Genomic DNA, 19,544 nt, shown 5'->3' on the forward strand with positions numbered 1-19,544 from the left:
AAAAAAACTCTCTTAATTATATATAATAACTCAAATTAAATTAAATTATTATATACTAATATTAAATAATTAACTAATTAATTAATTAATAATTTATATTATAGAAAGGAATCATACGATAGGAATTATACATAACGTAACTACATACGGTTTAAGAATAGTATAAGTATATAATTTTCCTATTTCCGTAGTATTCGGCTTGGATAACAGCAATTATTTCGCAGACTTAGACTTACAGTTTTCAAATATTCCAGATATCTTATTAACAAGCCATATTTTAACAATTCTCATTGTTGGTTCTGGGATTTTCATCTGGACTACACTTGTTATTTGAGAGATGAGACTTAAAAACCTGAAGTACAATACCAACTAGTATATAGACTGTAATGACAAAGTAAGGACGTAAATTATGTCATTGGCATAAGGATTAAAAATGATGCAGACATGTTTTAAAGAAGAAAAACGAGATGTGATGGATTAGGTTAAAAGATATCAAAATATAGAACGTACCAACATACAAAATAAAATTTGTTATCGATATCTTTTGGCAATGATACAGGTAAACCAATTTAAAGGCTAATGCTAAAAGCAACGTGATTTGGTATTAGAATATCTAAATTAATTGATTTAAACTGAAAGATAATTGACATATGGAGAGAAATATTGATATTATAAAAAATCGGCATTCCTGATATTAAAAATTATAAAAAGCATTGATAATTTTAATAAATCGTTAAAATTAAATAACAAGAACTTAATATTAAAGTTTTATTTTACCGATACATTTTTTTTAAATAGCACAAATATCGGTCAATAAAAATATCGATATATGGGTAAAAAAAAATCGATAATTTTATATTTTACGGCGTCCCTAACATGATATCGACTATCGTAGAACGTAAGTACGCAAAACTACGGGACAACCCGCAAAATTTATAGTTTAAAAATTTTTAAGTCTGATCATTAGTTTGTAGGATTAATCTGTAGGAATGTTCGTCTGGTCGGTCAGTCGGAATGTGTGGCTGTCGATGCCATTGTTTGTCCGAACACTCACTACGATTTTTTGGAAGGAATTTGCAGTAGAACTGAAAACATTGGCTGAGTAAAAACTTGTTTATTTCGTTAATGAAATATGTTACATGTGGTCGACGGGAGAATTGACACAATATTAGGTAGGTAAAGGAAGTACGCTAGCGCTGTGGAAGTTGTATTGTTACAAGGGGTAGAGAAAAGAAAAGAGGGCGAGACATCGTCGTGGTGGTATTTTATAGCCGGGAACCGCATGGTACCAATCCACCGGCGTTGCCAACCGTTGAACTTGCTGTAGATGAATGTGTGGTGGCCTAAAGGGTCGTAGCAGTAGCTATATCACTTTTCTCCTTGTGGAGCTGCCGTGGAACATACCTCAATTACGCAATTAATCGCATATGGACTGCTTATGAGATAGAGATCCCAGCCTGAGCGAGGAGTTTTACGGGATTAGCTGCCATCGAAGTTGTAGCATGACGTCGTTCGTCTTGGGGAGTTCCGATTTGTTTGAGGTTACTTATAAGTGTGGTGCCTTACGTGTCCCGTTTCGTGGTGCAAGGGTATTCATATATCGATGTTATGCATGATGGGCTTCTGTGGTTTTCGTCCATCAGGCTAGTCTCGTGGGATAACGTCGACCATGTGATGTTGATGGGTTCCATTCCTCGTGCTATCCTTCCACACACGTGTCAAACACCTGTCGAATGGCTTATGTTGAGCTGATTTACCTGTTAGGCATTTGGATGTAGCCGGGGTTTCCAATTGTAGGAAATGTTCGTCTGGTCAGTCGCAATGTGTGGCTGTCGATGCGGTCGCTTATCGGAACATTCACTACTATTTTTGTGGAAGGAATTTACACGGGAACTGAAAACACTGGTTGAATAAAAACTTTGAAGAGCTCTTTAACGTATATAAACAAATAGCAGCGTTTATTTATTAATATATATGAAAACATAGCGTTAAATAAAAAGCAGAGCAGAGTGGTCTCAAAAGCAAGACTGTACTAGTTTGCGGGAAAATACACCGAACTTGGCTGAGCCTGTTTGGACTTACGGGGTTGCACCATAGCATAAACCAACCAGAAAGGCAACGATGTCAAAAAAAATTCTAAATTAAAAATTACCAACTACACGATGACGTCGAAGTCAAATAGATTTTCGAAGTTACTAAAGATTTCGCCTTCAAACATGAAATAAGGTTGCTAAATCACAGCAACGTAGAAGCAATACAGCTACGGGACAACACGCACGAAATCAGAAGATTGAAGTAAACCAAACTGCATTAACTTTAGCTAAATAGTAGTAATAATATAATTAACTTAATTTAACAGAATAGTCATAAATTAATTTGTAAATTAAGATTGCACTAAGCATATCTAATGTAAGATGTAATTAAAAACATATTTGTGAAGGACTATGTACCCTTTGTTTGGTGACTTTTTTATTATCTATAAAAACTTGTTTTCGATAAAAGACTGATTTTAGTTAACGCAATTGCAAGATTAGGATAATAAAAGGGGATATAAGTTTTGTAATAAAAATTCATTATTTGCCTGATGTTAATAAAAAAACCTTCTGTACATTCACAATTTGAAAATAAGTTAGATTTAAAAAGAAAGATTGCTGAAAATTGTCAGAATTTGCAGTAATTTAATGTTGTATTTCGTAAGTACCTAAAACATTAGTGTTAGAAATTTAGCGCTAGAAGATAGAAACGGTAAAGCTTCACCAACCATCTGTTTTATTATTTGTGATTATATAACTCGACAATCCCGTCATAAAACCCGAAACTTTGCAGATTCCAGTTGTGTCTGTCCCATACGTATTTAATTTAAGAATTTATTTTCTTAATTTAACTTTACGTCGCGCTAAACGCCACCAAATTAGGTTAAATTCAAATTCGGCGTCGCTTCCACAGCACGAACTTTGACTATTGCATAAAGCTGTTTAGCATATTATTTCTGGTTTATAAAAGCTTAATCGTTCGAAACGGGTGTGCATCAGTATTTTTCCTATTTTCGTTTCGTCGCCTCATTAGCATGAATGTTAAACTGGATGGCGTGAATTATCGTTTCGAAACGAATTTGGAATTGGAATATATTACAGATATAAAAATATTTGCATTGGGCGCTCAAAATGCATTTTTTAAATTATGTATATACATAAAAATTAATTGCAGTTCGTTAGTCCTGCTAAAACTCGAGAACTGGCTGGACCGATTTGGCTAATTTAGTCTTGCAATATTTAGAAATATTTTAGAATTTAGAAATATAGCAAAAATAATAATTTTGTTTTCCCATAAAAAGTGTCACTGTCATTGTCATCAAGTGTTTCACTGTCACAAAGAATCGGTATTATTGTTGGTTGTTAAATATTTATGGGTTTCGAAAATAAATTTTATGATCAAAACTGTCGAATAATGATTGAAGCTGGCGCCCACTACTGTCAAATCGTGATTAATATAATGTGTTAAATGTTGAAGACAATTTGGTGGAATAGGCCACGATTTATATTTCATATAAATATCAGTACATCGATTTAATGACATGATAACATAAAAATATTGTCAAATATGATAATATTTGAGCTGAAAAGTCCCGGGGTTAACATAGAAAAAGCTTTTTTTGTTCAAAAGCAGTTTTATTCATCAACGTAAACTCCATAAGAGCTACACAATCCTTCCAGCGCCGCTCCAACATTTCAATATCACTTTTCTAAAACGATTTATCTTTTGTATCAAAATAGGCCTCTCACAGTTGCCGTCCGCTCATATGACGATTGTTCAGATTCCGCATTGAAGGAATGCATCCGTTTCATCCATTGCCACATATCGACGCAAAAATTCCGCTTTATTACATTTAGACATGGCCAAACACTACTCAGAATCATCAACACTTTTCTCTTTTACAAATCTTTCGGCGCCCATTTTTCACAAAGTCAAATTCTCATATAATATAAAACCAACATTTTATTTCACAGCATACGCAACTTCACTTTTCGATCATTCAAAACGATTTTCTGGATTTTTTTGATGTTTTCTGGTGTTACCACATCATTTGGACATCCATTGCGTTTTTCCTCATCGGTGTCTCTACGACCACATTTGAAATCAGTAAAGCAACGTTTTGTCGTTGTTTCTAATGGAAGCGAGTCTGCATAACACTGCTCAACCCATTTCTTCGATTGAAGAATATTTTTTCCCATCAAGAAGCAATGCAAAATTAAAACACCAAATTGTTTTTGTTTCATTCTTTCGAAAATAACAAAAGTAGTGTCACTCTTACTAAAATAACTCTTAAACTTATGAGTAGAATATTATGAAATGTAAATCAATCAGATGTGCAACGACTTACTTCACGTGTTAACCAGCGAGAGACAGAAAATGATAATAGTCGTGTTAATAATAGTTGATAATTTTAATCAATTGAGAGTGATAGGAAATTATGTGGATAAGCTCAGAATGTAACCACATCGTGCACACTAAACAGAACCATGTGCACGACAGAATGAAATTGAGCGATTCTTCAGACAGAGTGCTCATGAGTTTTTTAACCGAAATATAATTGATAAAAAAACATTATGAATGCATATTCAGGAGGACCATTTCTTCATTATAACTGTGATGAAATTACAAGACAGTTTATATATATTTAAGATAAAAATATACTGATTATAAAGTAATTATGATATTATATACTTATTATGCTATACCAAACCAAGGCTTTGTGAAATGACTTAAGTATGGCATTCACAGAATTCGTAATGAATTTGTATGAAATTAACCAAGCTTACTTAAAAAAGGCTGGACTATAGCATTTTTTGAGCAAATATGTATCTGCAGAAGATATAGAGCTAGTTTAAGGTGTTATAAGAATTCTATACTCATTATAAAATTACATAATGTAAATAATCCAAAGAATTATAATTTATTTATCTAAGGTAAATTTTCCTCCTTGTTCTAAAAAGAATTACTTCACCAATTTATAATTGTCGGGGAATATATTTAGTAACTTTAAATTCATTGGAAATGATTATACCAAGTATACCAAGTATGGCTATTCTAGCTCTTCATGAATACCTTTCAAAACTTAGTACTATACAATTCTAATCTGCATTTGTTTGATTATTATTGCAAATATTTTAGTTTAAATTAAAATACTTATCGCTAATTCATAACATTAAACTGCCATTTAAATGTAAAATAAATATCACCTTGTATTGATACATACATTATTTAATATGTACAGAAATGAAAAAAATACACTGCTGACATAAGTTTGAGTTATAAATATAAGAGAAAAAATATCTGTATGGGATCTAATATGATACACCAAGAATATTGTGCTAATCAAAATTATATATGTGCTTCAGAATATACCTTTATTATTTGCAATTTTGAAAGCAAGCATTAGAAGACACAATAATTATCGAAAACAATACAAAACAACCAAAAACAAGACTACCAGACTTGTATAGAGATAGTGCAAATATTTTGTACCTTATTACACCAACAAATTGACTGTTACGGTACCCCAGGATATTTCCAACTAGACATTGAAAAATATTTCCAACTAGACAAGTTGAAAATAAAAAAAATGTATTTTAGACACCGTACAAAACTAATTGTACCTTCAAAGAAAAATAAACTGAAATCACACAGTAGACCTTAAATTCCTACCGAACACTCGCCCCGTTTTAACCTAAAATTATGAATTTAAGTTATAAATTCGATAATTACTCGGCCTTACAGCACTAACTCACGTTGGGATAATATGTTTATCTGAAAATCTCCAAATTCCCATGTTAATTACTACCCTATATAACTCAAACAATATAGTAAAAATGACCTATAACCTTCCAAAATTATCCAACATATTAACGGTGTTTAAATTAGATAAATCTTTTTAATGTGCTTTATATAGTTGATATAGGATAATAGTCAAATAGCTCTTAATAATACGAAACCCAATGGGCTCATTTCTACTTTATGTTATAAAGGTTTACAATTAATTACGATTATCCTAGACACATCCAATTTTAATATTTCAATATTAAACATATATAATAATAGAGCATGTATGTGGTAAAATGTAGACAAAATCATGAATTGAACACATTCTAAAACGCTGACAACGTTAAGGAATCACATCTACAAATATTTTTGAGACGAGTTTGATAGGATTGATAAGAAATCATATACTACGATAAACTCTTAATTTGAACCCGTGTTCTAGACAGTTGGGTCAACTGAAGGAAGAAATCGTACAGTAGCATTCAATTTAGGCCACCAGGACAGGAATTGTATCTGATCAAGAAAATGTAAGGCTCACATGTCGATAACAGTTTGCCAGAAGCTTCGGATGTTCTTTTTACTACTCCTTCTATTCCTGTCGAGTAATAGCTTAATAATGTATAAGTAGATCTCCTTCATTATACAAGTGATATAAGATAGGTGAATAGTTAAAAATTGTTATTATTAAGCTAATAATATGTTCTAATGGTTCTCCTATCAGGTAAAAAAATGCTGTTGCGTTAAACCGAAACAAGCAACATTCATCTCGCAACTCAAAATCGACATCAATTCCATGGCTGGATAAAGTCACGCACTTCGGTCTCCACTTGGACCGACGATCCGGTTGGCATTCCTAAATTCAGAAAACAATCCAGAAATGTTCGGGGATAGCAAACCTGCTATCTCCTCTTCTAGCAGACTTTTCCGTGAAATACTTATTTTACAAGATGTTAATCCGGTCTTGTTTACACTTGTTTACCACTTGTGTTACACCCAACCAGGTGAAACGACTTCAGGTTTTCCAAAATAAGTTTTTCAGGAGAACCTTAAGTTGAACCATGGTTTGTCAGTAATAATCAAATTCACAGAGAAACTGACACTCCAGAAATCAAGCACTTCATTTCTCAATCATTCCATAAGCAACAACTCAGCTCAAGTTCTTCTGAAAGCGCGCTTGTTTGCGAACTGCTCGGTTATCCAGGCTGCAACATAGTCGCACATAGTCGTGTGTTAACTCAAGATCGCGAATCTGTAGTTAGTTTCACTAGCTGCACTTTCGCCGGGTCCTCGTGCCCATAATGACTGCCCGGTTGGTGGGTGCCATATCCCCAAATTTAATGCAGTAGCAGTAGTGATCTACAAGAGTCAACTGTAAGTCGAATTCGGTAAGCCAGAGGTAGTCCCACATAACCCGGTCCAACTTGTCACTCAAGAACAAATTTTCGCGATCGGGTATGTGTCACGCATACCACCGTCTAGTTTTAGACCAGAACCATAAAAGCAACATTCGAACAGATTACGGTAACTACAGCCGGTCGGGTCGGGCTTCCCTTTCAATAGTTCTTATATATTTTGCAACACCCCGTTGAGCGTTTCTATGTTACCAAATCAATTGATCGTGTCTTTAGCCATATATTGACTATTTTGTAATTAAAATAGCTCATAGTGTACACAACAAACTGGCAGCACTAAACACAGTGTTTGAAACAATCATTATCTGAGCTTGTTGTCAATATTAACGTACGAGCACTCACACATTACAATAATTATTTTTATTCTGCATTTGATCCCTTGGATTAGAAAGGCTGAAAAAATATTTTATTTATAATTCAGTAGAATACCGTCTAACAAAAAACAAATTAATAGAACTGTGATTTGAATATAATCCCATAGTATACGTTATTTGTTATTTAGCAATGTTAGTTCTAATGTAAAATAACGAAAGTTGGTATTAATCCTATACAAAGTAACGCGGTATATTATTTACGATTTACAATAGCTTATTTATTTGAAAGTATACATTCAGCACTATATTTTTCTCTTTATATAGAGAAGCCATTAGCTAATTATGAACACAAATAACCAAATACTCATTCTGGGATATTTGAATTGCATATTTAGAGCATACATTTCAATATAATTAATATTTTAATATTGTTGTTAGCTTCGTAGAGGGTTGAAATAACAACTATTGGAAAGAGAGAAATTTCGTTAATAATACAAAACAAAAGTTGCTTATTAAATAGTATAATTTAAGAATACAAATTTTCAAAATACCAATTTAGTTTATGAACCTCAAGTGTATATTATCTCAACAATAACATTAAAAAGGCGTCCATTGTTGAATTTCTGAGGGAACTTTGGAATTATAGTCTAGCTCTATATAAAAAAAAATTAGAATAACATCCGATGTGACAATGGACAAGCTGGTGAAAGAAGACATGCAAATACGATTATATTGATAGAATCTCAACTGAAGTATCAATATAGCATAAACATATTTGAGGTTTGTGCCTCTCTATTGGACAAATGTGCAAAAAAAGGTCATTAGTAATTCAAAATTAATCTTTATAATAAAAATTTTGAGATCCATTGAATGCTTGGTGCCATAATAATATAATATATATTGTTTTCATTTCTGTATTGTGTGTTATCGTTATTTTAAAGCTAAATATTCATACATAGGCTTGAGTGGTATTATTGGTTTAGACTCTCTAACGCTTTACTATTTTATAGAGACCATCAAAACAGACCAATGATTATTAACGAAAACTGACGCTGTATATCAGTTATATATCAGATCAGTATGTCAGTTGCTCATTCCAAGGAATTTCAAAACAATGAGCCAATCGACAGTTACAATGCTTAGAATCAAAAATAAAATCGGTACTCGCTTCGGCGGTACATATACTAAAATTGGAACGATACAGAGAAGATTAGCATGGCCCCTGCGCAAGCATGGCACGCAATATCGCGAAGCGTTCCACATTTTTTTATTAGAGCCCCACTGTCCAATATATCTTTTAACGAGATTGAAGAATTACCTATTAACAAACCATTCAGTTTACTTGAATTCAAGAGGTCGGTCTCCAAAAGCCGCTCAACTGCTCCCGGTCCGGATGGTATATCCATTGAACTTTTAAAAAATTTTTCTGCCCCTGCCATTCAATACTTGCTCAAGATTTATAACGACATGTGGGTTAAGCATTCTTTTCCCTCTAGATGGAGGCAAAGCATTATTATTCGGATTTATAGAAACCAGAAACCTCACAATAGCCTCTCTAGGTACAGACCAATCTCTCTTATGGACCACCTGTCTAAAATTCTTGAACGGATAATTAGCGAGAGACTGAATTGGCTTTTACACTCTAAAGGGTTAATTTTGGTCCGTCAATATGGCTTTTCACCTGGCAGATCCACAACTGAACCTTTAATAGAATTGGAAACTGTAATTACTGATGGCTTCAGTAAAGGTAAACATACAATCGTAGCCTTTTTCGACATTAACAGAGCCTTCGACCTTGTCTGGAGACAACTAATTGTTACACAGTTACATTCTTGGGGCATCCGGGGCAATATATTGTTCTATATATCAATTTTTACATGATCGTAAATTTCGTTTACGGATACACCGCCATTATTCAGCTGTTTATCCTCTTAAAAATGGAGTTCCTCAGGGTTCTGTTCTTAGCCCCACACTGTTTAATATAGATAAAAACTCTATATTTGATATTCTCAGTGCCAATACACATTTGAGGCTATTTGCAGACGACATCACGGCATTGTGTTCTTCTTCGCATGTCCAGGGAAGGATGATCCCAGGGAAGCTTCTGAGATGATGCAAACTTATTTGAATGGTCTGGCTCAGTGGACTCGAGCAACTAGATTCACAACATCCCCTACAAAGTCTTCAATAGCGCATTTTTGCCGATAACGGCATTGTACTAGGTATCATTCCTTGACTCTGAATAACCAACGTTCAACAATTCCTGTTAAACTTGATTATGGAAGATTTCTGTACATCTCTTGTAGATCCTATCTACGAATGCTTGAAACAGTTCAAAATCATGCCTCTCGGGGCACATAAATCTAGCCCAGTTGTTATTCTACAATGTCTTGCTGGTATTGAACCGCTTAAATAGAGACGGTTGAAGCTAATTCTTAGACCAGTCTACAGATTTTGCTCCATACCAACAAGCAGCAAAATAATAAATCTGTCCATTAGGAGACACATCACATCGTCATGTAGGGCACGATCTTTCAAAGACCCGTTATTTAAAGTTATGCTGTAAAATAAGATGTATGTTAAGATGATCAGCCTTAATACAGATAAACTTAACGTCTCCAGCTTCACAAATCTTCCGCCATGGATGTTTCCATCGCTGCCCACAGATAGATCTCTAACGATTCACAGCAAGCAAGGTTAAAATTAGACTTTAAAATAGACACCGATTCCTTTGAGGAAATTAAACAGTATGAGTAGGTACGTTATGATGCAAGAACACATCCTTCGATGAATCAGGTAAGTCATGAATTCTTCTGACAGTTAATTTAATTTTGCAAAATATGGAAGGCTATCATTGATTCCTCACTATTGGGACATAGATGCCTCTCAGTTCGATTTATTAGGACGGGCTAGGTAAATTGGCAGTGACCAATCAGTAACCAACCAGTTTAATTTTATTTGCAAATCTCTATTCCCTAAAGAGGTAGCAAAGAAAAAGGAGTCCTTTTTAATGGGACAAATGTTGTTTTCCTCTCTCACTAGGTCCCACTCACACCACTTGCTCTAAGCTATCCACCCTAACATCTATAAATGGGTAAAGATCCTTATAATCTAAGTATATACAATTTGTTGACCACTCGCAATCGAACCTGGTAATGTAAAAATTATTATAAACATCACTTGATGGACTTAATAACACTGATTTAAAACTGAATCAAAACACTGAAATGTGACTCGTTTAAAGATTTTGAAGTGTTAGTAACGAGATGTATCCATACTAGTAAACATTTTAGGTAAATTTGAACGTCGTCGATGACATATTTAAAAAGAAAATATTAAAGGGCGACAGGCATTGTCCAGCTGCTATAAAACAAAAGGGAAGGGAATGTGAAATAGTATACATTTAAATACATGTAAATGACATGAAAATGAATTAGGTAAGTTATGTATTTTAAGATCATATAGAAGTATTATTGCAATTAAACCAGTACCTATAAATGATGTCTTTGATTTTCTCACATGCCAATAAAGATTTTATATAAAATCGAATATAGAAACATGAAGATAAGGTAAGAAACGCGATGGTAAGCAGCGCTGAATAAAAAGTTGTGACTTCTGGTTATTTTGCAAATTCAGAAACATGTATTGTAAAAAGAAGGTACTGATATAAGGAAATTTAAAATAAACATTCTGACAACTAAAATCATTTTTTCTATTCTCAACAATTTTAACTAATTCGTTGTATTCAATTTATTTTAAAATATACTACCAAAAGATACCTTTTAAATTTAATTGATGATTCTAAAGCTTCATATAATAAAAACGACCACCGCAGGCACAAATTATAATCGTACCACAGGGAAAATAGGGAGTTCTTTATAACGGTCGTGTAATCGACCAACAAACGCGGAGAAAAATACTGCGTGTATACCTCCATGACGCTAATCTGCTATAAACCAAAACTAAAATACTGAAAAAAATCTCATGATTTATATTAATTTTATTGCTGCGAATGTAGAAGAAACGTTTTTGTTATATATTAAAATTATTTATGGCTATTCAAGAAAAGGTGTGTAGGGTATATACACCAGTATCTGTTTCCCAAATTTAAATTAAATTAGAATACCTAAGCTAAAATTAAGACTCAACACTTATATAATATACATTATTGGACACAAGCTTGGAAAATAAGAATTAATGAAAGTAAATCTGTACATGAGCAGTTCACCTATAAACAGACCGTACAAGCACCCATAACATTAAATAATACTATTATTCCATATAGTAACAACGCTAAATATCTCGGAATGAATCTCGATGCAAAACTATACTGGAAGGAATATATAAAGAAGAAAAGAAAAAAACTGAAATTGAAATATAGGAAAATGTACTGGCTAAATGGAAGAAAATCACCATCATCAGTACATAATAAATTGCTATTATATAAACAATTACTGAAACCTATATGGACATTTGGAATTCAATTATGGGGATGTACTGCAAAGAATAACATAAATCAAATACAAATTTTTCAGAACAAAGTCCTGAGAGGTATTGTGGGTGCACCCAAATACTATAGGACTGGTTACCTACTTCGAGACCTTCAGATACCCACAGTCAATCAAGAAATCAAGAGAATTGCAAGGGGGCATGAGGAAAGATTCCATTCTCATACGAATATTGAAATATTGCAACTTTTGGATACCACCAGAACAGGACACAGACTCAAAAGAATCAAACCATCTGATCTTGTGTAGTGTTGTGTAGTGAGGTGCATATATTAAAAAATTCAGCAGTGACATGTATAAACATTATCAGAGTCTCAGAGACTATCACCAGAGACTGAGATAGGACCGATGGATCCTACTAATTATATACCTAGATTTAAGTTATCATAACGACAAATTGTAGGTTAAACGGAAACGACTACTAACAATATATTAATTAAATAATAAAAAAAACACTTATACACTTATATGGGTTTGTTTTTCTTCAAACTTTTGATTCCGTGCGTATTGTCCTGTAGCTGTGTTGCTTCTGCGTTGCTTGTTTTGAGAAGAACCTTGTTTTGACATCGCCGGATTACCAGTTCGTTTGATATTTTAGTGCAAATATGTCAAAATGGGCTTTATAATTGACCGAACATAAATAGGTATGTACATACCATTTATTTTCATACGTAGTGTATAAACATGAAAGCGCTTTCAAGGAAGGAAATTTAAGTTAAAATATGTAAAGAGGCTATGATCACGGATTATACCACACTTTACCAAGTGCATGATTTAAGATAATTAAGATTAGTAGTAACTAGTATTAATATGACACATATGTAACATGTATAACACATGACCTGAAAAGTCCCGGGCCTAACACACAGATGGCGTTGGTTATATTGCATTTGCCGCTTTTGCAGTTAATATCAACCTTGAAAAGAAAGATGTTAAAATGTCATGATGTTCTACTCATAAGTTTGTGAGCTATTATGCTAAGAGTGACACTACTTTGGTTATTTTCAAAAAAATGTATCAAAAACAATTCCGTGTTTTAATTTTACACTGGTTTTTGATGGGAAAAATACTCAAGCTCAAGCAAAGCAACGGCTTGCTCCATCAGAAAAAATAATAAAACGTTGGTTTGCTGACTTCACACGTAGTTGTAGAGATACCGATGATGCAGAAAGCAGTGCACGTCCAAATAAGGTGGTAATACCAGAAAACATCATAAAAAATCCACAAAATCATTTTGAGTGATCGAAAAGTGAAGTTGCGTGAGTTAGATAACATCGTAAAGAGATCATAAGAACGTATTGGTTTTATATTGCATGAGCATTCAACTATGAGAAAGGTTGTTCAAAGTGGAAGTCGCGTTTGCTCACTGTTGACCAAATACAAAAACGTGTTGATGACTCTGAGCAGTGTTTGTCCATGTTTAAACGTAAAAAAACCGGAATTTGACGAAAAAAGGACCGCATATGACAAAGAAAAAAAATTGTTTCAAGACAACGCACCGTATCACATGTCAATCAAAACAATGACCAAACTACATCAATTGAACTTCGAAATATCACAGCATTCGCCAGATTTGGTTCCCAGCGAATTCTGGCTGCTCGTAAACATCGATCATCAGTAAGAAATTTCGCTCGAAACTGAGGACTACTTTGACGCAAAAGAGGAATCGTTCTACAAGTTTTTGTTACGCCCAGGACATTTCAGTACATTTGCTATGTATTAGTAGTGTATTTAACAATAGATTCCCATAAATCTTAATGAACTGAACGTTAGTTATTTAAGCATAGTTGTAGAGTTTAAAACAAAAACTTTTAATACACTTGAAAACTAAATTTTTGAATTTCAAATTTTAAAATTTTTCATTAATAAAATAATTGGTAACTTATTGCAACTGTGTAGTTACTTAAAAATAAAGTTTTGTCTGCATTATTTTTATAAAAATAGGGTTTTTATTGTGAAATAATTCAATGTTATATCTCTCTTTCTTTTTTCTGATACTTTTCAAAAACATTTAATACAGAATTGTACTACCATAAGTTCATAACATATTAATAACCTGTACATAATAATTGTACCCCAGTACGTACACAGTAGCTATAATATTAACTATAGTCGATTCAAAATAGGAGTCACACGGAAGAACTGTCAAAACGTCGCAATGTTGCCGCATCAATCCGAGTTTTAGTACATTTTGGCTCTGACATATAAAATTTTAATATAAATAAAATAATTGAACAAATATTTTACTAAATATAATTTATTTTAACATCATAGTACATCAAATGCATTTATTATCGAAGAACTTAAAACTACAATCAATTTTACAGCCGGAATAATGTATAGGCTAGAGTTGTTTTATTATATATACATTGAGTTTTTTCCGCACTACTATCGGCAGTGTTCTTGTCGCGTTTTTGTATCTAGTGGTATCCCCCGAAGGCCTAATCTACTTAATTAACAATTGTACATCTGAGTAATACATTTTACTTTCATTAGAGAACATATTTATGTTTCACGCTTAGTTCTTGTTTCTTTCAATGCAATGTATCCTTGTAAAGTCATTATGATATTACTATATTTCTGCTTAGTTTGTCTTATTACTATCTGTCTATCTTTATTGATAATAACTACAATTAATCACTTCACTCTCCTTAATGCATTTGCCATATCTGCAAAACAGTTAGTGTTATTTCTCTCCCCATACATGTTAACCAAACGTTCATGTAAACTCTGAATAACACACATGCTCATAAAGCTTTCACACTATTTAATACAACTCCCTACAACTAAAGTATATTAATTGTATACTGACATTTAGTGGTTTCCTCTGTCATCACCCTGTCTTGGTAATCGTCAGCATTGAATCATAAAGCAACATTCATAAGGTTTTATTCAATTATTCTCACTCATTCCATTACATGTTCGAACATCTCTCACAGCATTCTATCTCTTTTTAAATAGAATAAAATGACAAGGATAATATTGTCTGACTGTAAAACGAATTTACAACAATTTTAGATAGACACATATTGACACTCGTGTCACTGCTATTTTGAATTGACTATATGTACCTATTAGTTTAATATTCACAATGGAAAATAATGAAATACATCCCAACGATACATTTACCTATAAAAAACTCTATTAAACAAACATTTCTATCTAACACCGGCTGTTTCATCAATACATTAAATTAAGTCATTCACCGACCTGAATTATAAACTACTGCATACGTTAAAAATGCTTGTGCATCTAATGGTTCTAGTAATCAAACAGCAATATACATGTCAAGAAGCAGGGAGCGTATGTAGCCGTACAGTGCATAAATATTTCGTTATTTCGATGCAAGAGACTGCAATTGCATTCGAGATTCAAAGGCCGATGTTTGATGGCTTTGCCAGCCAATGATCACCTTTTGCAAAATGCAAATGATAAATAGCAACGTTTTCTTTAAATGTCTATATGCAGGACACGTAACACGGCAGGCATTTGTGCGATACAGACGTAATTTCTATAGAGTTTTATGTAGGACCGTTTCATTTCTCGTTCGGAAATTATCTATGATGGTTTTATAAAGAATTTCTAAGTGAAAGAAGTACGAGCCGCAAAATGAAAGGATATTTATGTTTCGTACTATTAGTCTATTTATTTTTTATATATTTAATTTCAAGCAGGTTTTATTCATATATATATATATATATATATATATATATATATATATATATATATATATATATACTAAAATAACATTTTTAAATTTATTAAAACTAATATTCATGTCTTAACATATATTTCTTATTCACAGTAAATATCATATTTCAATGTTTCATCTGCATTTTCTTTATTATCGTTATGTAACCAACGAAGAGCTGCACGATGAACTCGAAATCAAATAGATACACAAAGTAATCCAAGATTTCTCCTTAATATGATTAATTAAATAAGGTTGCTAATTAACAACGCGGAAGCAATACAGCTACTGGACAACTCGCAGGAAGTCAGAAGATTGAAGCGAACCAAACCACACGAACTTGTTTAGTGTATAAATGTATTCTTAAATTTGGTAAATACATACTGATGTAGTGATGTCGCCTTGCTTGTGTATTAATGAAAGTACAACAGAACAGTAATAATAAATTAATTTGTAAATTAAGAGTGTACTAAGCATAACGAATGTAAAATGTATTTAGTAAAGTCCTTTTACTCGAAAATACAAAAACATATTACATTGTTTACTTAATTAATTCTATTCGTCAATGCAGAAAATATAAGGACTAATTAGTAGACCATCATTTATAACACACTGCTGTAAAAAGATTAGCTAGCAGAAGTAACACAGTAATAAAGCGCAGACTCCAAAATGAAATATTAGAAAATACTATAAATGCGGATTGTTCCTTCAAAACAACTTCTATCGAAAAGTCACATGGACGTTATAGGCCAGAGTTATAAGAATTAAATTAATTAATTAATTTTTTTAATTTAACTTTTCGCAGTCTAACTTCTAGATTATCAACGCTATCTTACTTTATATATAAAAATCATCCCATATAAAATTACATAAAAAATATTTTTTGTGTTTGTCCTAACTGCTTTCCTAAACAGATGGCCTGATTGTTATGAAATCTTGATGAGTTAACGTGTGGACGCCAGCAAAGATCTCTAGTTCAAATGTATATAAATAAAAAAAATTGCTTGTATCATATTAAATCAAAATCTAAAGAAACGTCCTATGAAAATGTAATATATTGCAATAAATATATCTATATATTATGAAAACTTCAATAAATTGATTATTTAAACATTCGCAGCTATTTATATTAATTCAGAAACCATATACTACATTGTTCAGTACATTCATCAATCGATGTATATATTATAAAAAATAAATCATATTATTAAAACAAAGATAGATAAAAATTGCTGAAACATTTTGGTATTTGAAAGGAATAAAATAGATAAAATTTGAGTACAGTAATTGAAAAAGAAAGGAGGGAATTCAAAAAAAGTATTGAGGAATTTATGCGATACAGGCTGTCAATACACTCGAATAAAGAGTCAGAACTCTACAGAATAATTATTTTTAATAACTAATACATCAAACTACAGAAAACCACATGTATGGTGAAGTAAAAAAAAGCCCAATCTAGAAAATTACGTCTTTTATTGTAGCACCGATGCTTTAAGCAAGTCTAATATATATTTAACATAACAATGATTCTGCCATGTCTGCAACTTATAAAACTAAATAGATGCATCATCTCTGTACTACAAAAGATATAAAAAGTCCCTGCTTCATAAATAATTTTTAAAATTTCATTTCTTTTGTGGGTGGTTTTGCCATTTATATTAAAAGATTGAATAAAATTAGTGCTGTCATTATATTTACTATTATCTAGTTAGAGTGGTCGAATATAACACGATATTGGTAGTGAAGCGCCATTAAGAACCATTGTTTATTAATGGTTTGCCAAAACTTGAGTTTCTCATTAACTCATTTTATAATCTTATTATCGAAACCAACGTTGCATTTTCTTGATAAAGGAAAACGTTGAGCTTTTTTCTAAAATTTTAAATTAATTTTAAATTTTTTCTAAAATATTTGTTGTTCTGCCTTGCTGTTTGTAACCAAAAGTGTGGCTAAAAGGTGTTTATTAATTTCCGACCAAAATAACTTGAGAAAGACCTGAAACCCTTTCGTAATTATCTATCAGTATACTGTTACAAATTATGGAATATAACAGTACGATAGAGCGGGAATGGATGGAATTAAACTATTATTTATTACTGCACATCTTTTTATGAAATGTTCGGTGATTAAGTTTGTAAACTAAGAGACTCGTTACACTCTTACTAGGTTGGAGGTATCAAGATCATACTCGCACACCATATAGAAAAGCGAAACGCCCATTGCTATTGTATAATACATAGGCATTTTAAATGAAACTGGTAGTTCGCTTGATCTACACAGGAGAGGCGCATTATTGTATGAGGATTTAATGTAATATTATATATTCACAAATATAAACATACATTTGATTCGCGGCCATTTTACTATAAATCATTTCTATGGTCACTACAGCTATATTCTAATCTATGGCTCGTACAGCTATGTATCTCGTAAAAATGTCGTTAACAATCGAAATATATAATTTGTTTGTGTTAATTGAAAGAAATATCCGTTAGGATAAAATAACAATAATATTAAACAGATCTGCATCAAAAAAGCTGTTTGAGTATTTTCAACTGATTTCTATATATTTTGATATTCTTTACGATACAGCGTAGTGGCATAATTTCATATATTCATCAAGAAGAGCCTTTGAAGGCCTCAATGGTTTTCATGCTTCTACTCCCACAGGTAACTGCGTACAACTCAAAGGAATCTAAAAAATACTGAACTGGTTCTTCACAAATTACAATATGAAGTCTGTGGTTGGCGGGTGTGAAGCAATTTTAAAATTTCCTTGCTTCTGAGGTCTATGGGACTATTAGGGGCCAGACAAATCACAAGATCAAAAAGAGGCTTGGCCGCTGAGGAAGTTTAAAGCTGGTAAAAAAGAACATCCTCAAAGAAATATTGAAACTTTTTATATAAAGCTTTTTCCCACCGTTTCACATAAAGTTGGGATTGATGAAGCAATTTATAAAATCACCCACCCACAATTCATCACGACCATGACGGATCCTCAAAAAGAAGGTCGTAAGATCGTATCCTTAAGAAGGCCATAGAGAAATGCTTACGCAATCATAAAAACCCTAATTATAATACAATCGTCACAAGAATGCGAAACGCCTTTCAAGTTAATGAAGTGAGTGAAGAGCAAGGTGAATAATTTGACCAAGACTGGTTTGATGATAATCAGGACATTAAAGAGACTCAGTGATATCAGAATATAAAAAAGGTATATATTATAAATATATTACTTAACGCATATTAAAAAATGTTTCGTGAAAACAAATAGGGCATTCATTTTCTGATCTAGCATATCACACAGGGGAGATTCTTAACAATTTATATCATTAATTTGATTTCGTAAGAGCCTTGTTCCAAATAAAGTGTTGAAATAAATAAGCAATTATATCGTAACATATAAATAGTATATTAATTTGTTCTAATCTTGATCCTATCTGGACAATCACTTCTTATAAATATACAAAAATGTCATCAAAAATAGCACGAAGACACTCACATAATAAAACGATAAAAGTATACCTTTCGTTGGAGAATAGCCGTCTCCGGGGCTATTTATTTCTCGATGGTATTGCTGTGCAACTATCTTCGGACCGTCGTCGAATTATTGGTCAGCTACAACTGACCTGAAGCGAAAATCCGATGAATAATAGACATTTTGGATGGCAAATTACTTCGGTTTCGACTTCCGACGCTTGCGGTTGTGTCCGTTCAACCGTTCAGTTTTGAGGTCGGGACGTGCGGTCGAAAACAAAAAGCCTTACGTTTTCTTTGACGTGACCAAATAACTTTTATG

General features: G+C 32.5%; 1 protein-coding gene and 1 non-coding gene across 2 annotated transcripts in view; one reads left to right on the top strand and one right to left on the bottom strand.

The window, feature by feature from the left end:
* The window catches only part of timeout (circadian regulator timeout), a 621,776-nt gene that overhangs the window by 253,928 nt on the left and 348,304 nt on the right, over nucleotides 1–19,544 (bottom strand). The window lies entirely within an intron of this gene.
* LOC143192090 (U6 spliceosomal RNA) lies at nucleotides 8,707–8,813 on the top strand. The gene has a single exon (XR_013004714.1). It is a non-coding gene; the product is annotated as a U6 spliceosomal RNA (small nuclear RNA).

The sequence above is a fragment of the Rhynchophorus ferrugineus genome, unplaced genomic scaffold (assembly GCF_030347505.1).
Source record: "Rhynchophorus ferrugineus isolate W39M unplaced genomic scaffold, kcgeb_rfMv2 rfM2, whole genome shotgun sequence".
NCBI lineage: Eukaryota > Metazoa > Arthropoda > Insecta > Coleoptera > Curculionidae > Rhynchophorus > Rhynchophorus ferrugineus.